The sequence below is a fragment of the Perognathus longimembris genome, chromosome 21, assembly GCF_023159225.1.
Source record: "Perognathus longimembris pacificus isolate PPM17 chromosome 21, ASM2315922v1, whole genome shotgun sequence".
NCBI lineage: Eukaryota > Metazoa > Chordata > Mammalia > Rodentia > Heteromyidae > Perognathus > Perognathus longimembris.
Window position 1 is genome coordinate 33,038,855 of NC_063181.1, and position 9,187 is coordinate 33,048,041.

The window sequence follows — 9,187 nt, forward strand, 5'->3', positions numbered from 1 at the left end:
CTCTATCTGGAAAAAAAAAAAAAAAGCAAAAGGGCCAGGAACACAGCTTGAATGGCATAGCAAGGGCGTGGTTCTGAGTTCTGACCCCTCTCCTTCAAAAAGGCACTATCGCCTCGCCAGAATTCAGGGGCTTCTCAGTTAGGAGAGGCACCTCAACCGTTATACTGAACACCACAGAAACTGTGAAAAGCACGCCAGCAGGCAGACTTATTATTAGCCAGTTTTGTAGATGAGGAAACAGACCAAGGGCAATTGTCTAGACCTACTCTTTGCCAAAAGGCTGAGAAGCATGAAGAGAAAATGTCTAAAGCCATCCAGTTTACCAATGCCGAGGTCCAGATTCAAGCTCCAGTCTTCCTGTTTCCTGAGTCTAGCAGCACAGACTCCAGGCAGCCTCAGTTCAGCTCCCTCCTCTGCCTTTAACCAACAGCATCATGGCAAAATGATCATGTTGATAATGCCTGCCACTTGTGGCCAGTTCCGATAAAGGTCCCTTCTTATATGACGATCCCCAGCTGGCACTGTTTCATTCACACTCTCTCATTGACTTAGCCTGCCAGGAACCAATGCAAGGCAGGTGTGTGGCTAATGCAAAGAAATGTGTGCCACAGATAGAAAAAGCCAGCTGGGAGCCAGTATCTCACGTCTGTAACCTCAGGAGGCTGAGATCTGAGAACTACCGCTTGAAGCTAGCCAGGGCAGGAAAATCCATAAGACTCCTATCTCCAATTAGCCAGAAAAACAAACAAATAACAACACAAACAAAACAAAAAGCAGAAGTGGAGCCTTGACCAGAAAAGCCAAAGACAGCACACCCAGGGCCAGAGAGGATGGGTGTCAAAAACCAAAGCAAAGCAAAGCAACAACCACAAATAGAAAAGGCCGCGGGGACTGTAACCCCCCCATCCCCCCCCTCGTGCACTGTCCAGGCCCTTCAGCCAGTTTGCTGGGAACACATTTTCTACCGGAGCCAAGGTCATAGGCAGGATTCTGGGTGCCTCAGGCCCCTCTGCTAGGAACAGAAGCTTCCCTCAGCCCTGCTACAGCCCTGGTGCCACAGGGCCCTGCCCAGGGCTGGGCTACAGGGGGATAACCACCCCCCAGGCGGGAGTCCTTGGCGGATGGGCACCAGCCAGGCTCTGATCCATAGAGGAAAGGCGCGCCTGCCCGGCCCCAGGGTGGGAGGGAGGGAGGGAGGTGGGCCGAACACCGGGGTCCAGGCCCGCCTTGCTCCGTCTGGCCCTCACCACGCTGGCCCTGCCGGACAGGGCTCGCCCCGAGCTGGTCCTACCTCAGTGGCGGGGACCCAGGCTCCAGCGATGGGGACGTGCGGAGGCCGCCCGGGGAAGCCAGCGGGGCGCTGGGCACGGGGAGACGGAAGTTTTGTAACTTCTGGTTGCACTTCCAGAGGCCGGGCAGGAAACCTCCCTGGGCGGGGGGCCAGGAGAGACCCCCATGTCCTGGCCCGGCGCCCGCCCGGGATTTAAAGCCCTCGGTGCAGGGCTTCCGGGCCGGTCCCCATCCGTCCTCCCGCGCGCGCAGGCTGGTCCTGCGTCCCCACGGGGCTGCAATGCAAACGTTTCCCGCGACCTCAACTTGCTCGGGAACACTCCCTCCCTGGGAGAGAATTCCTCACGTTTCAAAGTTCAGTTTAAAAAAAAAAAAAAGGAGACAGAGCTATTTGTTTTGCCAACTTTTGGACTGGGAACATTTTTGATGATTTTGTTTCCCTGATCCTCTGGATTTCTGATCCAAGAAATATTCACACATACGCACTCATCCTCTTAATGGGCTCTCTGTCTCTCCTCCAATTGGCTTCTGTTTTCTTCTCTGGCTCTTCTTTCTTACTGGATTCCTTCCCTTCCCTCTCCTCCCCTCCCCTCAAAAATAAGGAGGCCAGTGGAAGGACTCAAGCCTGTAATCCTCAATATTCAGGAGGCTGGCATCTGAGGATCACAGTTCAAAGTCAGCCCAGGAAGGAAAGTCCATGAGACTTATCTTCAATTAACAAGCAAAAAGCCAGAACTGAAGGTGTATGACTCAAGTGGTAGAGTCAGCCTTGAATGGAAAAGCTAAGGGACAGTACAGGCAACAAAACCTAACAATAACCAGTACAGGATTCGAATGTAGACATCCCTTAGCTATGGCTCCTAGTACTGCCCAGTTCAGTCTTCAGGGGCTCATGGGTCTTCTGGGGGGGGGGGGGCAGTGCCTGAGGTGAGTAGTAAGGAGGGGGTAGATCATAGTCTTCAGGGACCTCTCAATTCTTTTTTATTTTTTTTAGGTCTGAGGCCAGTACTCGAACTCAGTACCTGCTGCTTTCACTTATTGACTATTAACTAAGCCACATCTCCAGTCCCTAAAGGGATATTTCCCTCCCTCTCCTTACCTCTCTTGGTTCTTAGTTCTGGTTCTTTCTATGTTGGACTCTCTTTCCCAAATGAGGTTCCATTCCAAGTGACAAATCCTGTCTCTCCTGTGCCCTGGGTTGGGGCTGGAGAACAGGGCCTGCATGGTCTGAATGGCTTGTCTCCAGAGGTTGTTGGTAATGGCCAACATGCAGGATACATGCCTGTGGATTGTCAAATGTCACCACAAACTGGGAACGGCTAGGGGGCTTGACCCTTGCAATAAAACTTGGTCATTGGAGATTTATTCACAAACAGAAAACATTTCCTTTGTTCTGTGGATTTAGAGCTGAATGTGAGCAAGACTGAAAGAAAATGTTTCTTTAAAAAGCAGTTATTAACTGATAAAATTGTAACTGTAGGGATGGGAATATGGCCTAGTGGTAGAGTGCTGCACTTGCATACATGAAGCCCTGGGTTTGGTTCCTCAGCACTACTTATGTAGAAAAAGCCAGAAGTGGTGCTGTGGCTCAAGTGGTAGAGTGCTAACCTTGAGGGGGAAAAAAAAAAGAAGAAGAAGATGCCAGGGACAGTGCTCAGGCCCTGAGTTTAAGCTCAAGACTGGCAAAAAAAAAAAAAAATTTAACTGTAGCTGAGTATTGGTTGCTTGGGCCTATAACCCTAGCAACTGAGCAGGCTGAGACCTGGAAGGTCTCAGTTTCTGCAACAAAAACAAGAAAATTAAATGGCACAAAACCCCCAGAAATTATACTATGAGTGGAATACCATTTGATGGTCCAAAGTATGTATACCTTGGGTAATGTTTAGTAAATTCAAAGCACATCTGTCGCTTTAAAAAACTTGTCATTCCTTCTTTGTTTGGCAGTACTGGGGTTTGAACTCAGGGCTCAGCACTTGCTAAGCAGGTGCTCTCTGCAAAGATACATATCTTTAACCCTTTGGGATTTTTATTGTTTTTTGGATAGGGTCTCATTTTTAGTCCATCCCAGTCTGGGCCATTATTCTATTTATACTCTGAAATAACAAGTTCACATAATCATACCCCACTTACTGGTTGATCTTTCTTTCTTTCTTTCTTTCTTTCTTTCTTTCTTTCTTTCTTTCTTTCTTTCTTTCTTTCTTTCTTTCTTTTCTCTTCTCTTCTTTCTTTTCTTTCTTTCTTTCTTTCTATCTATCTTTCTTTCTTTCGTTCTTTCTTTCTTTCTTTTCTTTCTTTCTTTTTTGCCCAGGCTAACCTCAAACATTAATCCTCTGATCTTGGAGCTTGAACTCATCAAGAGTGCTGTCCCTGCGTTTTTTTACCCAAGGCTGGTTATTACTCTACCTCTTGAGCCATGGCCCCAGTTCTGACTTCTTTGGAGGGTGGTTTATTGGAAGTAAGAGTCTCATGGACTTTTCTGGCCAGGCTGGCTATGATCCTCAATCCTCAGATATCAGCCCTAGGCTCTGGATTATAGGCCCAGGCCACTGGCACTCAGCAATTTGTCATTTCTTTATGATGGAAGCATTCAAAACCCTTTCTTCAGGCTTTTATCTGTAGTCACCCTACTCCATCGTAGAATCCTAGAACTTTTTGCCCTTTTGTGACTAGAACTCAGAACCCAAGACCAACCTTTTCTCCCCATTATCCTTCCTTTCTCTTTCCAGCCTCTGACCAGCCACGACTCCACGCTCAGCTTCTGTGCAATCAGGACCTGTGCGTGAGATCGCTTAGTACTTGTCTTTTTGTGAGGTTAGAAAGTTTTGAAGTTTAGAAGGTTTAGTTTTTGTGAGGTTAGATGCTTTAGAAGGAGCCTTCACTTCCAGAAAATATACTGTATACAAATTAGAGTAAAAGGCCAGCCATTTGTAGATTTCTTACTGATGTACTGATTACATATCAGCTTTATTGGTCCTAAGTGAGGCTGCCCTAGGTGATGTTTTTCTGTTCTAGTCTGTTTCCTTTCTGGATTTGAAAGTGGTTGAAATGCATTTATAATTGAAAAAATAAATAAACAAAATGAATATATGTATTACTTCAGAAATTATATCATTCCAAATTTAGAGTTAATCCTAGCCAACAAAGTTGCACCCAAGATTTAATATTTGATGAGATCCTCACTGTATATTCTAACATATTAACGAAATAAAACATACTTTGAATAAAACATACTCTTTGAAGACTTTGGTCTTCAAATGATCTCAAAAGTTATGCTCTAAAAAGAATATTTGATGTTTAAACAATAGATGAGCCAAGTTTTGGGAAAAAAAATTGATTCAATGGCAGATTTTGTGCTTGTGTAAAAATTCATGGTTACCAGAGGCTAGGGTGTGGGGAAGTTAGGGTATTGGTAATTTACAACTAAGAATCCATTCTTTTCAGAATGATAAAAATGTACTAAATTTGATTGTGATAAAGGCTGTACAAAGGCTTTGTGGAAATACAATCAATCACTAGTGCGGAGTGCCAGGGGCTCACACTTATAATACTACATACCAACTAAAGAGACTGAGCTCCACTTAAAGCTTTTTTGAGTCCCATGAACTTTAGTGCCTGAGTTAACTTTGAACCAGAATCTGTAGAGGATGGCTATGCCTTTAAGACCTGGGACCGCTGGCTGCTAGCCAACTCCCATCCCCTTCTGGGTTCTACTGGAAGAGAAGCCAAACCAGCCCCGCCTCTCATCTGTGAGCATATGTCTCGTAATGGCGTCGGAGACCCCAGAGGCCCGGTCATTGGGGGGCTGTGGTCTCCGGCCATAGAGGAAGTTCCGTAACATCACTGTGATAGACAGTTCATTAGCCAATCGTTAATACCCAGATAGTCCCTCCTCTTCCTGCCGCCATTACTGTTATATAAACCCCTCCCTTGAATAAAGAACCTTTGGAAGCCCAGTAGACCATTGGTCGGCTTCCCCGGAATCTCCGTATGCAGTGCCTTCTCTTAAACGTAAGGGGGTACGGGGACGCATGGGGATTTCGCAGCCCTCTCTCTTCTCAGCTTGGCCCAACCGGGACACGCTCTGCCCTCCCAGCCAGCCAGCGGGAGCAGCCCGCAGAGCCGAGTGTCCCCCACAATTAGAGGCTTGATGTCTCCCCAGGGGGGACGCGGAGATTAAGCCCAACAAGAATCCTCATATCTCAGCTTCCTGAGTAGATAGAATTATAAGTGTGAGTCGCTGGTATCTGCCTTGTTTTTCAGTATTTTGAAGCAAATGTTATGCAGGAGCAATTTAATAGCACTTTCTGGCTCCTGAAATGCCATTTGCAGGTTAGAGAAAGAAAGAGAACTCCGCTGTCCTTGAGATCCAATGCTGTTTTTTGTGGTGGATGGATGTCATTTCCACAAATGTCCAGTAGATGAAGACATTGCTGGTTCATTCAGACATTTCTTTCATTAGCTTTTTACTGTCTTTGTTTTTTTTTTCTGAGCCCCAGTCTCTGCTTCATTTCTTTCTCTGGCCACAGACAAGTGGTCCAGAATTATGCCATAAGACCAGGATTTGGGGCTGTACCATAGCCATGCTCTAACCTAGGCTACTTTCCTTGGGAAGGGAAATTGGGTACCTGGCTTCCCCTCTCTGAACATCAGAAGCAGCATCCATATCTCCTCACCCCCCTCCCTCCAAAAACCAGGAATGTTTGTAACTAAGTCCCTTGACAGCAGATTCTGATATTCAACCTGTTGATGGCATTTTTTAAAAGTGTATCGGTGTTTTTTTTTTTTTTTTGTCAGTTATAGGGCTTGAGCTCTTTTGCTCAAGGCTAGTGAGCTACCATTTTGAGCCATGGCTCCACTTCTAGTTTTTGAGTGGTTAATTGAAGATGAGTCTCATGGGGACTTTTCTGCCAGCGCTGTCTTCGAACCACAGTCCTCAGATCTTGGCCCCGTGAGTAACTAGGATTACAGGCATGAGCCACAAGCACCTGGTTTTTTAAAAAATTATTATTTTGTACCAATACTGAGGCTTGAACTCAGGGCCTGGGAATTGTCTGGGGTTTTTTTTTTTGTTGTTGTTGTTGTTTGGTTTGTTTCTGTTTTTGTTGCCAGTCCTGGGGCGTGGACTCAGGGCCTGAGTACTGTCCCTGGCTTCTTTTTGCTCAAGGCTAGCACTCTATCACTTGAGCCACAGCACCACTTCCAGCCTTTTCTGTTTCTGTGGTACTAAGGAATTGAACCCAGGGCTTCATGCATGCTAAGCAAGCACTCTACCAAAAGCCACATTCCTAGCCCACTGTCTGTTACTTTTTTGTTGTTGTTGGTCATGGGGCTTGAACTCTGGGCCTGGGTGCTGTCCCTGAGCTCTTCGGCTTAAGGCTCGTGCACTACCACGTGAGCCACAGAGCCACTTCCAGTTTCCTGGTAGTTAATTGGAGATAAGAGTCTCACAGACTCTCCTGCCTGGACTGGCTTTGAACCACCATCCTCACATGTGGTTCTGAGGAATCGAACACAAGGCTTCATGTATATGAGATAAGCACTTTACCACTAGGCCATATTCCCAGCCCCCACATTTCTGAAATATAAAACGTCTAGAACCCTAAGGCACACTTATTTCAGGTATGAGAGACAGTGTGAGGGGGCATTCTCAGGATGAGAGGTGACTTAGCCAATGGTCCAAACACACATGGCTGGCTTCTCCCCATCTCCACACCCAACCAGATTTGGGGTCTAGCCTATCAGAGGAAGCTTAGAGGAGGAAACAGGGACGCAGCCCTACCCTTCATTCCTTGAACGCATCCGTGGGAAGCCTGGATGAGCCAAGGTGCTTTGGCTCAACTCCTCTGCTGAGTCTGCTAGCCTTGGGTCTTGAACTAAGGGTGACCATGCTGCTCAGGCTGGTGCCAGGCCAAAGCTGTGAGGCAGAGGACCCAGGAGGAGGCGGCTGCAGCGTGCGCAACTAAGAGGAGAGAGAAAGGTGCCTTTCACACTCACCCCACACTGGGGCCTCATTTCCTACCCAGACCCAAGCTTCCCACACTGTTAATGCTGTAAGGAAGCACATTAAGAGATTATCTGTTATCCTATATTACATGCATTCATTACACCGGAAAAATAAGATACCTCTTAAAGTTATTTGTAAAATTTATTGCTTGTAATTTCTGTTTCATACAATTTTTTAAAAAAATTCAGCAATTTTGAAATTTTTCTTTGTGTCCATCTTCTTGAAAAACAAAATACATATTTTATCAAAGACTATAAGGCTGGGCCCTAATGGCCACCGTGAAGTATTCATTTTTAGAGCAATTTAAAAAATTCATTCTAGGTAAAAATTTCAAAAGGGAAAATTTGGAAACTCACACTTAAAATTTTCTATGACTTTCAATTTAGGGGACACATAACGATCATTGCTTCCTACCTGGGGCACTGCTAACACACTGGAATCTATACCCACCAAGAGTCTCAAATCCTACAAAATCTGGTTAGTACTCCATCAGTCTTGTTTGAATCCAAACTTGGTGCATCCATGACAGAGGAACAGGTGGTGTGTGTGTGTGTGTGTGTGTGTGTGTGTGTGTGTGTGTGTCTGTGTGTGTGTGTATTTCAGCAAGGCTCTGATGCATGGGAAAAGACAATCAAGTGTCTGTATTCCAAAAATTCTACATTATGAAACACTTCAAGAATAATGTTCCATTTTCTAGATTGGAAAAACTAGTATGAGAGTAAGATCCACACTTCAATAGTGCTTCCCTATGGGGAAATACCATTAACTGTATGGATTCAGAAATATAAATGAAAAACTTCAGTTATCCTTCACCACAGAACGTTTCCAGAAATTATCTTCAATCAAAAAGCTTCCTCAAGCCAAGCACCAGTGGCTCACACCTGTAATTCTAGCTACTTAAGAGACAGATATCTGAGGATGGACCTTCAAAGCCAGCTGGGGGAGGAAAATCCTCTAATAAACTACTCAGAAAAAGCTGTAAGTGGCACTGTGGTTCAAGTGATAGTGTCAGCCTTGAACAAAAGAAACTCAGGAATAGTGCCCAAGCCCCAGCAATAGAAAAAAAAAGTTCCTCATATAATTTCAAAGTTACTGTATCTCCTCCAGTTTCTTCAGGAAAGACTTTGCCCTTTGGTCTCTGGTTCCACAGTGGATCATTTTGCTGTCTGTACCCTTGGTCCTGGGCACCTCCTTGTAGATAAACTCAGTTGATCCCACCTGTCTTCTAAACACTCTTTTCCTTTGAGGAATTGTCTTCGTGTTATCTCAGAGTTTTCATACTGTTCCATCAGTTTCTCAAGTTCATTCTGTACCTCACCTTCCAGTTTAGACCTCATGCACACTCGAATCGGAGTCTCCAATGCGTGATGCTGTTCCCTCGCTCTCCTACTGTCTGCTTTTACTGGGAGCAGTTTAGTGTCTTTGTTTTCCCAGCAACACCTTTGTCGAATCATTTGGCTGTGTGCCTTGCGCTCAATCCTGATCATGTTTTCCATTGCGGTCTTCAGGCGGGCTCGTGCGGCCCATACTCTCAGGTACAGCCTGTCTTCCCCCAGCTGCCTCGGTGTTTCCTCTCGCTTCACTTGCACCTGGATCTTTCTGGGACCTGGTGTCTGGGGTTGACGGTCCTCCCGTTCTTTGCTGTTGGTGGGAGCTGGGCCTTGCGCCTTTGGCTGCCTCCCCATTTCCTCATCACGATTCTGCTGGTTCTTCTCCTGGGTTGTGTGGTGGATGTATCCCGCAATGGGTTTGCTTGCACCGTTTATGAACAACATTTCCCTGTCGACGTGGTGCTCCTGGATTTTCCTCTCCTGCTGGGCTGACTTCCTTAATGCCAGCAGAGTCTTTGCCCTGAAACTGGGTTCAGGTTTGGGGGGCGTTGCTGGCTGCACC